The sequence below is a fragment of the Myotis lucifugus genome, unplaced genomic scaffold, assembly GCF_000147115.1.
Source record: "Myotis lucifugus unplaced genomic scaffold, Myoluc2.0 scaffold_489, whole genome shotgun sequence".
Classification (NCBI taxonomy): Eukaryota; Metazoa; Chordata; class Mammalia; order Chiroptera; family Vespertilionidae; genus Myotis; species Myotis lucifugus.
Window position 1 is genome coordinate 539,151 of NW_005871537.1, and position 12,124 is coordinate 551,274.

Below are 12,124 nucleotides of genomic sequence, written 5' to 3' on the forward strand. Positions count from 1 at the left end.
CTGCAGTGATGGCGAACCTATACACACGTTTCAGAGGGTGACACGCGAACTCATTTTTTTGGTTGATTTTTCTTCGTTAAATGGCATTTAAATATATAAAATAAATATCAAAAATATAAATCTTTGTTTTACTATGGTTGCAAATATCAAAAAATTTCTATATGTGACACGGCACCAGAGTTAAGTTAGGGTTTTTCAAAATGCTGACACGCCGAGCTCAAAAGGTTCGCCATCACTATTACTGTGTTCTAAGAGACCATGACCCCTGAGGAGGCCACTGAACCTAGGCCTCAGTTTCCTCGCCTGTAGATTGGAGATAATAGGGTTAATGTGCGGAGTCTATGAGCTAATGTATGTAAAGTATTTAACAGGTTAGTTTCATAAAGTTCCAGTAAATGCCAGTTGTCTCAATAAATGTCAGTTGTCATAAATGCCAATTGTTGCTATTAGTATGTCCTCTGCCTGGAATAATTTATCTGTTCTCGCAGTTTGCCTTCCTGGCTACTTCCTACTTGCCCCTTCAGTGTCAGTTTAGAAGTGTCCTTGTTAGAAAATATTTGAGTGCCTACTATGTGTCACACACCTTCCCCAGGTGGCCCTTCCTGATCCCTCTAGTCGGAATAAGAGACATTTAAGACAATTAATTCTCACCTATTAAGGATAAGTTAGGATAAAATATTTGAGTTTTGGTAACTTTTGCTCAGAGAAACATGTTCTATTGTGGCTAAAAGTATAAACAAAACATGGAGAGGCATTAGAAAGGGCATAGGAAACAACAGGACCCATCTTCATTTTATCTTTTAAAACACACACACACCATAACAAGGTTAAACCCAAATAAAAATCTAGAGAAAGACTATAAAATCCCAAACTTGCAAGGTCTGAAAAAGAAGAGAATTGGATTGTGAACACAAAAAAATCACCCCTTTGAATTCAGATAGAACTAAGGGAAGTGCTAATGGAAAGGGGGGAATGCAATCTATCAAGGAGTCAGAACTCAAAATGTCTACTTTTGCTCTTTTTCTTATAGCTATTAGTCATGTGATGACAAAGGAAGAGAAGTTCTCTGCAGATTTCAGCTTAATTCCTGCCTGGCCCTCGCTCAGTGGTTGAGAGTTGACCTATGAACCAGGAGGTCACGGTTTGATACCCGATCAGGGCACATTCTCCAGGTTGCAGGCTCCATCCCCTGTGTGGGGTGTGCAGGAGTCAGCCGATCAGTGATTTTCTCTCATCATTGATGTCTCTCTCTCTCTCTCTCTTTCATTTTTCCTTCCTGAAATCAATAATAATACATATATTTTTAAAAAGCAGCCCTTCCTGCCCTGACACTCACCACAGGCGCACCCTCACACCCCAGGTGCTCAGTATGAATTGTCCCCTTTTCCTTTAATACTCATATAACTCTGTATGGACACACACACACACACACACACACACACACACGCTTTTGTTTGTTTTGTTATACTATATGTCCTACAAAATGGGATATAGGGAGGAGAAATGGTGATGGAAGAAGACTTGACTTGGTCTGGTGAACACACAATACAATACACAAATGATTTATTATAGAATTGTACACCTGAAACCTATATAATTTTTTACCAATCACCCCAATAAATTCAATAAAAAATAAAATATAAATAATAAAATAGCTATTAAAAAGTGGTATTGAAGGGAGAGTAAAGTCAGAGGCAGTACTGTATTTTGCATCGAATCAATATGTATTCTTTGTGCAACCACGCTAGAATTTACACCAAAGGCTCAATGAGACTCATACTACATGATATTCAAAAGATGATGCTTGTCATTCCTCAAATAAATCCTGTACCACTGCAAAAGAAATTGTAACATGGCATTCTACTCGACACTTTCCACATTTTGTAGAAATTCCTCCAAGTCACTTGACAGCACTTTCATTCATTGTTTTAATGACTGCATATTTCATACTCAACCCAGCCATTTCCCTGATATAGGCATTTATCTTGTTTCCGATTGTTTCCTACAAGCAATCTAACAGGAAATACCTCAATATATTGCCCTGGTTAATGGTGACTTTCTTTCTGTGGGCTAGATCCCCAAGAGTGGAATTGTTGGGTTGGAGACCATAAAGATTTGTAATATTATGAGATGTTATTTGCCAGTTTTACAACAAAAAAAAAGTTTGATGGAGTCTCATTTGTTTAAAAAGAAAAATCTTTAAGAACTAAAAACCAAAAGACATATTAGGCACAGGGAAATCACAATAGGAATGTCAGCTGAATTCTTTTCTGCAAACTTGGTGTCCAGAAAGCAGTGGTAAATTATCTTTAATGTGTTACAGGAGGGGGAAAAAAAAAGATTGTCAACCCAGAATTCTATATCTAGTAAAAATATCTTTGAAAAATGAGGATAAAATAGACATTTTTCAGACAAGCAAAAGCTGAGAGAATTCATTGTCATCAGACACCTACTTATATTTACAAGATAAATTAAAGGAAGTTCTTCAGGCTAAAGGATTTAGATACCTAAATCTATAGGCAGGAGTGAAGAACACCTGGAATGGTAAATATATGTGTAACTATTCCAATCTTTTTCTTCTCTTGACTTTTTAAAAACACATATGACTGTTTAAAGCAAAAATAATCTTTTTTGTTTAGAATTTATTATGTATGTGTAAGTAAAACCCATAAGAGCAGAGCAAAAAGAATACAGGAGGTAGTAAATGAAGTTATGGAGATTCTTACATTTTATATGAGGAGGTACAATGCTAATTTGAATTAGAATTTGATAAGTAAGAGTGCATATTGTGATCTGATCAGGACCAACTCTCATGGTGTACCTGAAACTGACCTGTTCCCAGGATTTGCCTTTCTCACATTTGAGGCAAATAAAATAAAATCGGTAAAATGATAGACTCAAACCCAACTATAGAAACACCTACATTAAATTCAAATGGATTACACACACAAATTAAAAGCAGAAATCAGTCTGAATGACAAAAGTACGTCTGAACTATAGTCAATTTATAAGAAATGCACTTTTATATATAAAGACTCAAATAGGTTTTCTAGTAAAATATTAGAAAAAATATGCCTGGCAAACAGTAAGCCTAAGAAACCTGATGCAGCGATATTAGTATCACAGAAAATGAACTTCAAGACAAAAAATATTACAAAAGATTAAAAGGCATTTTATAATACTGAAGTATCAAATCATCAGGAATACATGATAATTCTAACTACCTATGCACCTAGTAACAGAGTTTCCAAAGACAGGAAGCAAAAACTGACAAAACTAGCATATTTTAATACTCCTTTCTCAGTAGTTAAAAGAATTAAAAGCTTTTAAAGGTCAGTAAGGATATAGATGATATGAACAAAACTATCAATCAACTTAACCTTATTGATATTTATAGAATGCTATACCCAACAACTGCAGAATACACATTCTTTTCAAGTTCACATGAGACATTCACCAAGGTACACCCTAAACTGACTTATAAAAGATATCTTTGCAATTTCAGAAGATTTCAATCTTACAGAATATGTTATCTGACTAGAGCAGAAGCAAATTATAAACTATTAACCAATTAGAAAGTAGTAACAATAAGATACTATAAAAAGACCAAATGACATAATTTTAACATATTTTTATTGATTTTAGAGAGGAAGGGAGAGGGAAAGAGAGAGAGAAACATTAATGATGAGAGAGAATCACTGATCACCTGCCTCCTGCACGCCCCACACTGGGGATCGAGCCCTCAGCCCGGGCATAGGCCCTGACCAGGAATCCAACCATAACCTCCTGGTTCATAGGTTGACACTCAACCACTGAGCCACATGGGCCAGGCTACATGACATACTTTTAAATAACAGTGGATCAAAGAAGAAACCACAAGGTATAGCCTAAATATTTTTAATTGAATTAAAATTAGAAATAGTGTATTAAATTTTGTGAAATATACCTAAGGCAGTAATCAGAGAATAGGTATAGTTTTAAATGCTTATATATTAGAAACAAAGAAAAGTTTCACATCAGCTCTTCCTAAATTTCCAACTTAAAAAAGTCATAAAAGATAAGCAAAATAAATCAAGTCAGCTAAAGGAAGGAAATACTAAAGTCAAGATTAATAATATAGAAAATAGACAAACAGTAGAGAAAACTAACAAAACAAAAAGTCAGTTCTCTGAAAAGATTTTTGAAAGTGTTAACCTCCTAGCAAACTTGATTAAGAAAAAAAGTAGCTCACAGGTAAAAATGAAAAACTAAGAACTAGGTACATTATTGCTGTAATTAGGCTGACGTATGCACTGGGTATTGTTGGGTAGAGAGCTAAAGGCCTCGGAAGTCATTTTTCTAAGCTCATCACTGATTTTTTTTTTTTTTTTTTTTTTAGAAAAACATTTAAACATTTTCTTCTGTGCTTGTTTCTCCAACTGTAGTCCCAAAAGGAAACGCTAAGAACAAACAAAGTGTACCTGTGGGAGGGAGGAGGGTTAGAATATTGTGAAATAGTACAACATCAGTGGATTAACACTTGAAATTATCATAAAAGCACAAATAAACCAGTTATGAAATCACATTTTATTTTTCTTTATTTCTCTATTTGGGGCTGCAGGGGAGATCTCAAATATAAAAAATCTGGTTATTTGGAATCCTTGCTTCAAAACACCATCATCTTTGTTATGGGCGCAGCTGTCTTCTTTTCATTTATTTACTTTTTTGTTTTTGTTTAATTATTTAATGAAAACCTATGAACCTGCTGTGCAATCTAATAACTACAAGTAACCCCCAAATTAAACTTACCTATGTGCTATCTTCCTCAACTATAGAAACAACCACTAGCCTGAATTTTGGGTTTATTCTTTTTTAAAATATATCATTATTGTAGAAAGTATTACAGATGTCTCCTTTAGTGTCTTGTTTTGTTTTTTCCCATTGACCTCCTCCCTCCCGCACCACCCCTCCCAGGCCTTCACCACTCTATTGTCTGTGTCCATATGAAATGCCTCTTCGTTTCTTTTGCTTCTACTTTTATTATTTGTCTTTTTCTTATTAACTTGAAAGAGTCCTTTAAACTCTCATAACAATAGTATGTTATAGGTGTGACAAATACCTTCTCTCAGTTTTCGGCTTGTCTTTCTACTTTTGAAAGGTCTCCTTTGATGAGTAGAAGTTCCTTGTTTTAATGTAGTTGAATTTCTCAAGCTTTTATGCCATGGCCAGCACATTTTGAGGCATTGTTTAAAATACACATGTTCAAAAAGATACTCGCCTATAGAACTCTGAAAGCTTTGAAGTTTTGCACGTGACCTATAAATCTTTATCCGTATGGAATTGATTTTTGTGTTTGCTATAAGGTAGGGATCTAATTTCATTTTTCCCTTTATAGATAGTGGTGTCTGTCTTCATTGTCGTCGGGCAGGAAGAGTGACAGAGAGCCTAAGAAGGGAATCCCTCAAGGCATGTATTCTCATTGGCGTCACAGAGGAGAAGGCCATGTCACCCATCTGTGGGGACACAGGCCTGATGGACTTCCCAGAGATTTATCGTTGGATCGCAGCAGTGGGAAGAGCCTTCCCAGTTACATAATCCATCACTCAGCCTCCAGAGATGCTTCAGCTGAATCACACCGAACAAATAAGTACACATCTGACTCAGTGTAAGGTAGCCCTGGGAAAAGATTTCTCATTCCAACCCTTGCTTGTTTTTTATTGTAAAAGTTTCAGCTCTGCTTAGTCATAGGGTCATATTCACTTATGTGGAGCCCGACGAGAAAATAATTCGCAATAATGATTCGCACATGGATCACAAATCTCCCCCAAAGATCATAATCTCAGATTCATATTAATTGGTGTTACAGATAAAGATTTTGAACCTGAGTCCATAGAAACTTCCACCAGCCTGTAAAACGTCTACCTGTCTTATGACCATGTCATTGCATTGATGTGGCTGATGGCAGAGGTCAGTAATAGCATAGAGAGTATTTGGTGGTCCTTTTTTCCTCCATCAAAAAGTATGGCATTCATTTAATTTTATTTAAGTCTAACCCAATTGATGTTTAGCCCTAAAGAGCCTAGGGGAGGAAAAGGAGTTAGAAAAGGTAATTATTTTAAACAATAGTAACAGCAACAACCAAAAAATGAATTACAAACAATGAATTTAAATCTAATTCTCAGAGGGTTGTTTTTTTTTTAAAAAAAAACTTCTTTCGGTAACAGGGGAACAAGAGGCAAAAATAATTAGGCGGTAGTGCTATTTTAGCCAACTACATGCTGAAAACAGAACAACAAGAAAGGTTTTCTTACAATTCAAATACAAGATCACACCCTTGGATAGATATTTTATCTAGTAATAAAAATGGTGTGTCTTCATATTTGTAAAGAATTAAGAGCAAATTAGCCAGGAAACTTATCCAAACCTGATAATTCTGAGAGAGGCCATACATTATTTTATCTCTTTCTGATACTCTTCTTTCCTGATGAAATCTTCTTGGTACCTCTCAGCTTGCTTGGCGTTAACATTCTCACGGCAGATCCTTTGCCATAGGCTAACGGATACCTTTTTTTAAGCGCAGGCTTTGAGTTATGGTTCTCCTTCACAGCTTTAGTGCTCCCAGTGTGGATATCCAAGAAGTGAGCCATAAAGGCACACATCGGTTTAAGGTGGAAGTTGATGATGGTGGCTGTATTGCGTTTATAGACAGGAGGAAATAGCAAAGCACATTTAGGGGTTGGGACTAGGAGACGATGTATAAGCATTTGATTTCTTTTCAGTTCAAAAAAATCACTTGCATAGTAATGTTGCTAATAGCAATCTAAATGAAGGCTTAATTGAGGCTGGTGCCAAAACCATTCAAATGCTGAAAAAGACTTTAAAATTCTAAAACTGGAGCCCTGGCTGGGTGGCTCAGTGGGTGGGAGCATTGTCCTATACTCCAAAGGGTTGTGAGTTTGATTCGTTCAATCCCAGGTTGGGGTGCTTAAGGGAGGCAACCAGTCAATGTTTCTCTCTTACATTGATATTTCTCTCCCTTCACCCCTCTAAAAAATCAGTAAGCATATCCTAGGATGAAGATTAAAAAAAAACCAAACACACACATCTAAAACTGGAAGCTGCATTCTCTGACAATTAGTAAATAGACTAGAAGTCATATTTCTCTTTTCATTTTATGTTCAAAGACCTGTACTCACTGCTCTTTCCCCCCACTAAATTGGAAGCTGTACAAACACTTTTGGATTCAGATCAAAGAGTTCTTGGTTTCTTCCTTTGTCTCTGAATTTTGAACAAATCACTCTATTTTTTTGTATGTTTGTGTTCCTATATTAAATGGAGATGGCCAACACGTTTTTACAAGGCTTTTGTTAGAAATAAAAGTAGCTCAGTGTTATTAACTACTACACACAATTCCTGATTTCCCCTTGAAGTAATTTGTAAGGCATCTGGATTCTGATCTATCTCCATTCTTTGCTTAGAACTAAAAAGGGTAAAGCAAAGACTTACAGAAAATTCTGTAGATCACCTGGCCAGTGTGTCTCAGTGGTTGAGCGTCGACCTATGAACCAGGAGTTCAGGGTTGGATTCCCGGTCAGATTGTGGGCTCAGTCCCCAGTAGGGGGCATGCAGGAGGCAGATGATCCCAAAGCATGTATGCATGAATTTTTAAGAGAGAAATAAGAGGAAGGGGTAAAAGTATTTTTCCTGTTCTTGTTTCTCAGGTTTCAACTTTATGTCCTAAAAATGCAAAAATCAAAGACCTATATTGGAGACTCTCAATGTGAAAGTATCAAAATGTAGAAGCCAGTGTGGTTCTACGTGTGGAGGAGACAGAAAGGGCAGAGAAGGAGCACCTTGCGTCCCTTTGATGAGTAAGCATCTCTGGTCCAGGGAGAGGATCTGTCTCTCTCAGCCAGCAGCAGCCGGGCGGCCAGCCTCCCTGGCCAGTCCCCTGCAGGGCTGTTCCCTCACCGAGTCAGCTCAGGGGCAGTTCCCATAGGTCAGTTTACTTGTGTTTGGTTCCCAAAACTGTCCAGAGAAGATAAAAAGGAGGGAGATAAAGAAGCAAATGGGTAGTGGAAAGTAACTCATTGCCATTTTTCTTGTCCTGTTCAGTGGCAAATGACTGGTCATTACTGGTGGCTCCATCCACTGACTACTTTTCTATCCTGGCAAGACACTCTTCTTTAGCTTTATTATCTGCACCTCCAGTGGGACTTACAGTGGGTGTCTTTTTCAGTGAATCCATATGAATTATCCTATATAATAGAAGGCTAATATGCAAATCGACCGAACGGCAGAACGACCGGTCGCTATGACGCACACTGACCACCAGAGGGAAGATGCTCAATGCAGGAGCTGCTCCCTGGTGGTCAGTGTGCTTCCACAGGGGGAGCACCGCTCAGCCAGAAGCCGGGCTCACGGCTGGCAAGTGCAGCGGTTGAGGCAGGACCCTCTCCCTCCTCTGCGGCAGCACTAAGGATGCCCAACTGACGGCTTAGGTGGGGAGCGGGCCTAAGCCATCAGTTGGATATCCCCCGAGGGCTCCTGGACTATGAAAGGGTGCAGGCCGGGCTGCGAGACATCCCCCCCCCCCCCAAGTGCACAAATTTCGTGCACCGGGCCTCTAGTATTCTTATAACTCTGGAATAGCTTGCCAATGTCCATAGTTCTTTGGTAAAAATAAATAAATAAATAAAATGGTGTGTGTAGGAAGCATTTGTAAGGATGACGTGAAAGAGGAGTTTAAATGGGGGAAGGAGTTTCCTTGGACAGTGGGAAGTCAGGGAGGAATATAACCATGTAAACTACAGAAAAGAGAATGAAGTAAACTCATAAAGCACTGAAACACTATGGCATAAATGCTTACATATTAAGCAGTATATCACCTAAAGGGAAAATAAAACTAAAAGATGATAGTCTGAACTGCTGAGCTGTCTCAAAATTTAATAGTATATTTAGTCTTTTAAAAAGCTCTATTCAGGAAAACCTACAAACATAATTTTACTCCTGTAAGTAACTTTTTATTTGGTTTCTACGTGCAACAAAAATTTGAGTTCTAAAGTTTTACTTTTAAGATTGAGGACATAAAGAAATCTTAAAGGGCAGAAGTGTTATTGCTTTTGAGAGAGAGAAAAATTGGCTTTATGACAACTAAGGTTGGATTGAAAATAGCATTCCACATTCTGTGCGCATAGGACACAATGACATCTGAAGGTGGCCGATAGGATGAAGCCTAGACTAAAAGTATACTTTTTGGATTAAATGTGTACAGGCCGAATGTTGGCTCAGGCCATTCCTTCCTCCTCCTCTCAATCTCTCCTTCCTCTGCAGTCCCACAGCCTTTTATGATCACCTCCCCAGGCACCTACCATTGTGCCCTACACAGCCGCTACTAAATGTCTTAGAGCACGTTTTATGTTAACTATTTCTAGATGTAAACCGTTCAGTAGTGTTAAGTATATTCACATTGTTGTGAAGCAGATCTCCAGAACTTGTTTATCTTGCAAAGCTGAAATTCTATAACCATTAAACAGTAACTCTTCATTTTCTCAGCCCCCCCCACCAACCACCATTCTACATTCTGACTCTATGAATTTGACTTCTCTAGGTACCTCATATAAGTGGAATTATTCAGAATTTTTCATTTTGTGGCTGACTTATTTCACTTAACATAATGTCTTCAACATTTATCCATGTTGTAGCATGGTTGAGAATTTCTTTCCTTTTTAAGATGGAATGATATTCCATTGTATGTATATATCACTTTTGTTCATCCATTCATCTGTTGATGGACATTTGGGTTGCTTATCTGTAGCTTTCCCAGCGGCTAGGAGTCTTCTCTATAGAAGGAGGCTCCCAAAGGTAACATTTCAGTTTAGTTCTTTATTTCCTCACCTTCTACTGACCCTCCCCACCATCTGCATTCTATCTGTGAAATGGCACATTTAGGTCTCTAGAGAATAGTTGAAGCAAAGTATGTGCAGACACAGAATAGGGTTACAAAGGCACTTGAGCATTCACTTGCACATTTCTCCCATATTTTTGTGTTCCGTGTATAAAAAGTAAATCTACAAAAAGTGTCAGTTGAAACTATGAGTAATGAAGGGCATTGCTATAAGATGTAAAGCCTGAACTTGACATAAAAACACAAAATTATATTCATTACTCTGACCATTTTTATTTGCCTCATGCTGAAGGACAGAATAGAATTTTATAGCTCTGTTATGATTACACATAGCTTTTTGGTCTATTATCTAAAATAGAAGGCCTATAATTTATTCCTCATATCAGTAAAAAAAAAAAAGTTTCTCAGCTTTACATTATAGCAGAAAGAGAACGTTTCAAAAGCCAGTTTAGGTCAGACATTAGAACTGTTTTTTTCATCAACTCAGCAATTGATAAATCTTGGATTTTCAGTTTTTGACACTCTGTTCTTGGTAGCCATCCTACAGAAACATTGCCAAATGTACACAAGGTTGCATGAACAAAGATATTCATTGGATTATTGTTTACATAAAGAGAATGTCCTAAATTTCCAATGATAAGAACATGGTTCTATAAATCATGGTATATCAATACTTCAGAATGAAGTGTGTCCATTTAAAAGAATGTAGCAAATCACTCTATCCCCACCTGGAGATAGCATCAAACATATTGTTAGTTCAATAAAAGCAAGCCACAGATGAATAAATTAGTACTCATTTTTTCAATCCATATTTGCTGGGAGTCAACTACCTAATAGCTAATTGTGAGAACTTAATGAGTTATAATTCTTTCAAAACTTACTTAGAACACAGCCTGGCACATATATTAAGTGCCCCCAAAAGTCAGTTATTTCATTGGATAATATTCTGCTTACATAAGCAGAGTAACAAAATAAGCAGAATTACCTCCAAGAATAAGTCTCCAGGACATAATTCTTCCACTTCATTAAGCAAGGCCAGTCCCTGGTGAAGCTGTGAACTTGACTTCATTACTCCCTTATCCACTTTGCAGACTTGCTTCTCTTCAGACTTTGAATCCTTGGGCTACAGTAGTTCCATCCCCTCATGGTCCACCCCCTTCCCCCCATCTACTCAGGATGCCTCATGTGGCCCTCAGAGAGACCTACCATCTTTGGGAAGAAGATGAACTATGTATCTGTCCTGTGTCCCATGCCTATAATGTTCCGACTGAATTATTAGCTAATCTGAAAGGGTTCATACCTGATCTACAAGTCTTTGCGAAGGATGCGCACTTTTCAGAACGCATGGAGAAGGAACTTTGTAATCTGGGTTCGGCAGTCCAGTGGAAGCCCAAATCCACTACTTGTTTTTAGCTCTGTGATCTAGCACAAGTTACTTACTTTTATTAATTATAATTTCTTCATAAGCTAAGGATAATATGTAATTTTTGAAGATCATTGGAAGGATTATTAAGAAGATAGATGTAGCCAGATATCAAGCTGTATTACAAAGCCACTGTTCTCAAAACTGCCTGGTACTGGCACAAGAACAGACATATAGATCAGTGGAATAGAATAGAGAGTCCAGAAATTAGCCCGAACCAATATGCTCAATTAATTTTTGACAAAGGAGGCATGAACATACAATGGAGCCAAGATAGTCTCTTCAATAAATGGTGTTGGGAAAATTGGACAGATATATGCAAGAAAATGAAACTAGACCACCAACTTACACCATACACAAGAATAAACTCAAAATGGATAAAGGACTTAAATGTACGACAGGAAACCATAAAAATTCTAGAAGAATACAAAGGCAACAAAATCTCAGACTTATGCCAAAACAATTTCTTCACTGATACAGCTCCTAGGGCAGTTGAAACTAAAGAGAAAATGAACAAATGGGACTACATCAAAATAAAAAGCTTCTGCACAGCAAAAGAAACCATCAACAAAACAACAAGAAAACCCACCTCGTGGGAAAACATATTTGCCAACGTCATATCTGATAAGGGCTTAATCTCCAAAATTTATAGGGAACTCATACAACTTAACAAAAAGAAGATAAACAATCCAATCAAAAAATGGGCAAAGGATCTAAATAGACACCTTTCAAAAGAGGACATTCAGAAAGCCAAGAGACATATGAAAACATGCTCAAAGTCACTAATCATCCGAGAGATGCAAATCAAAACAACA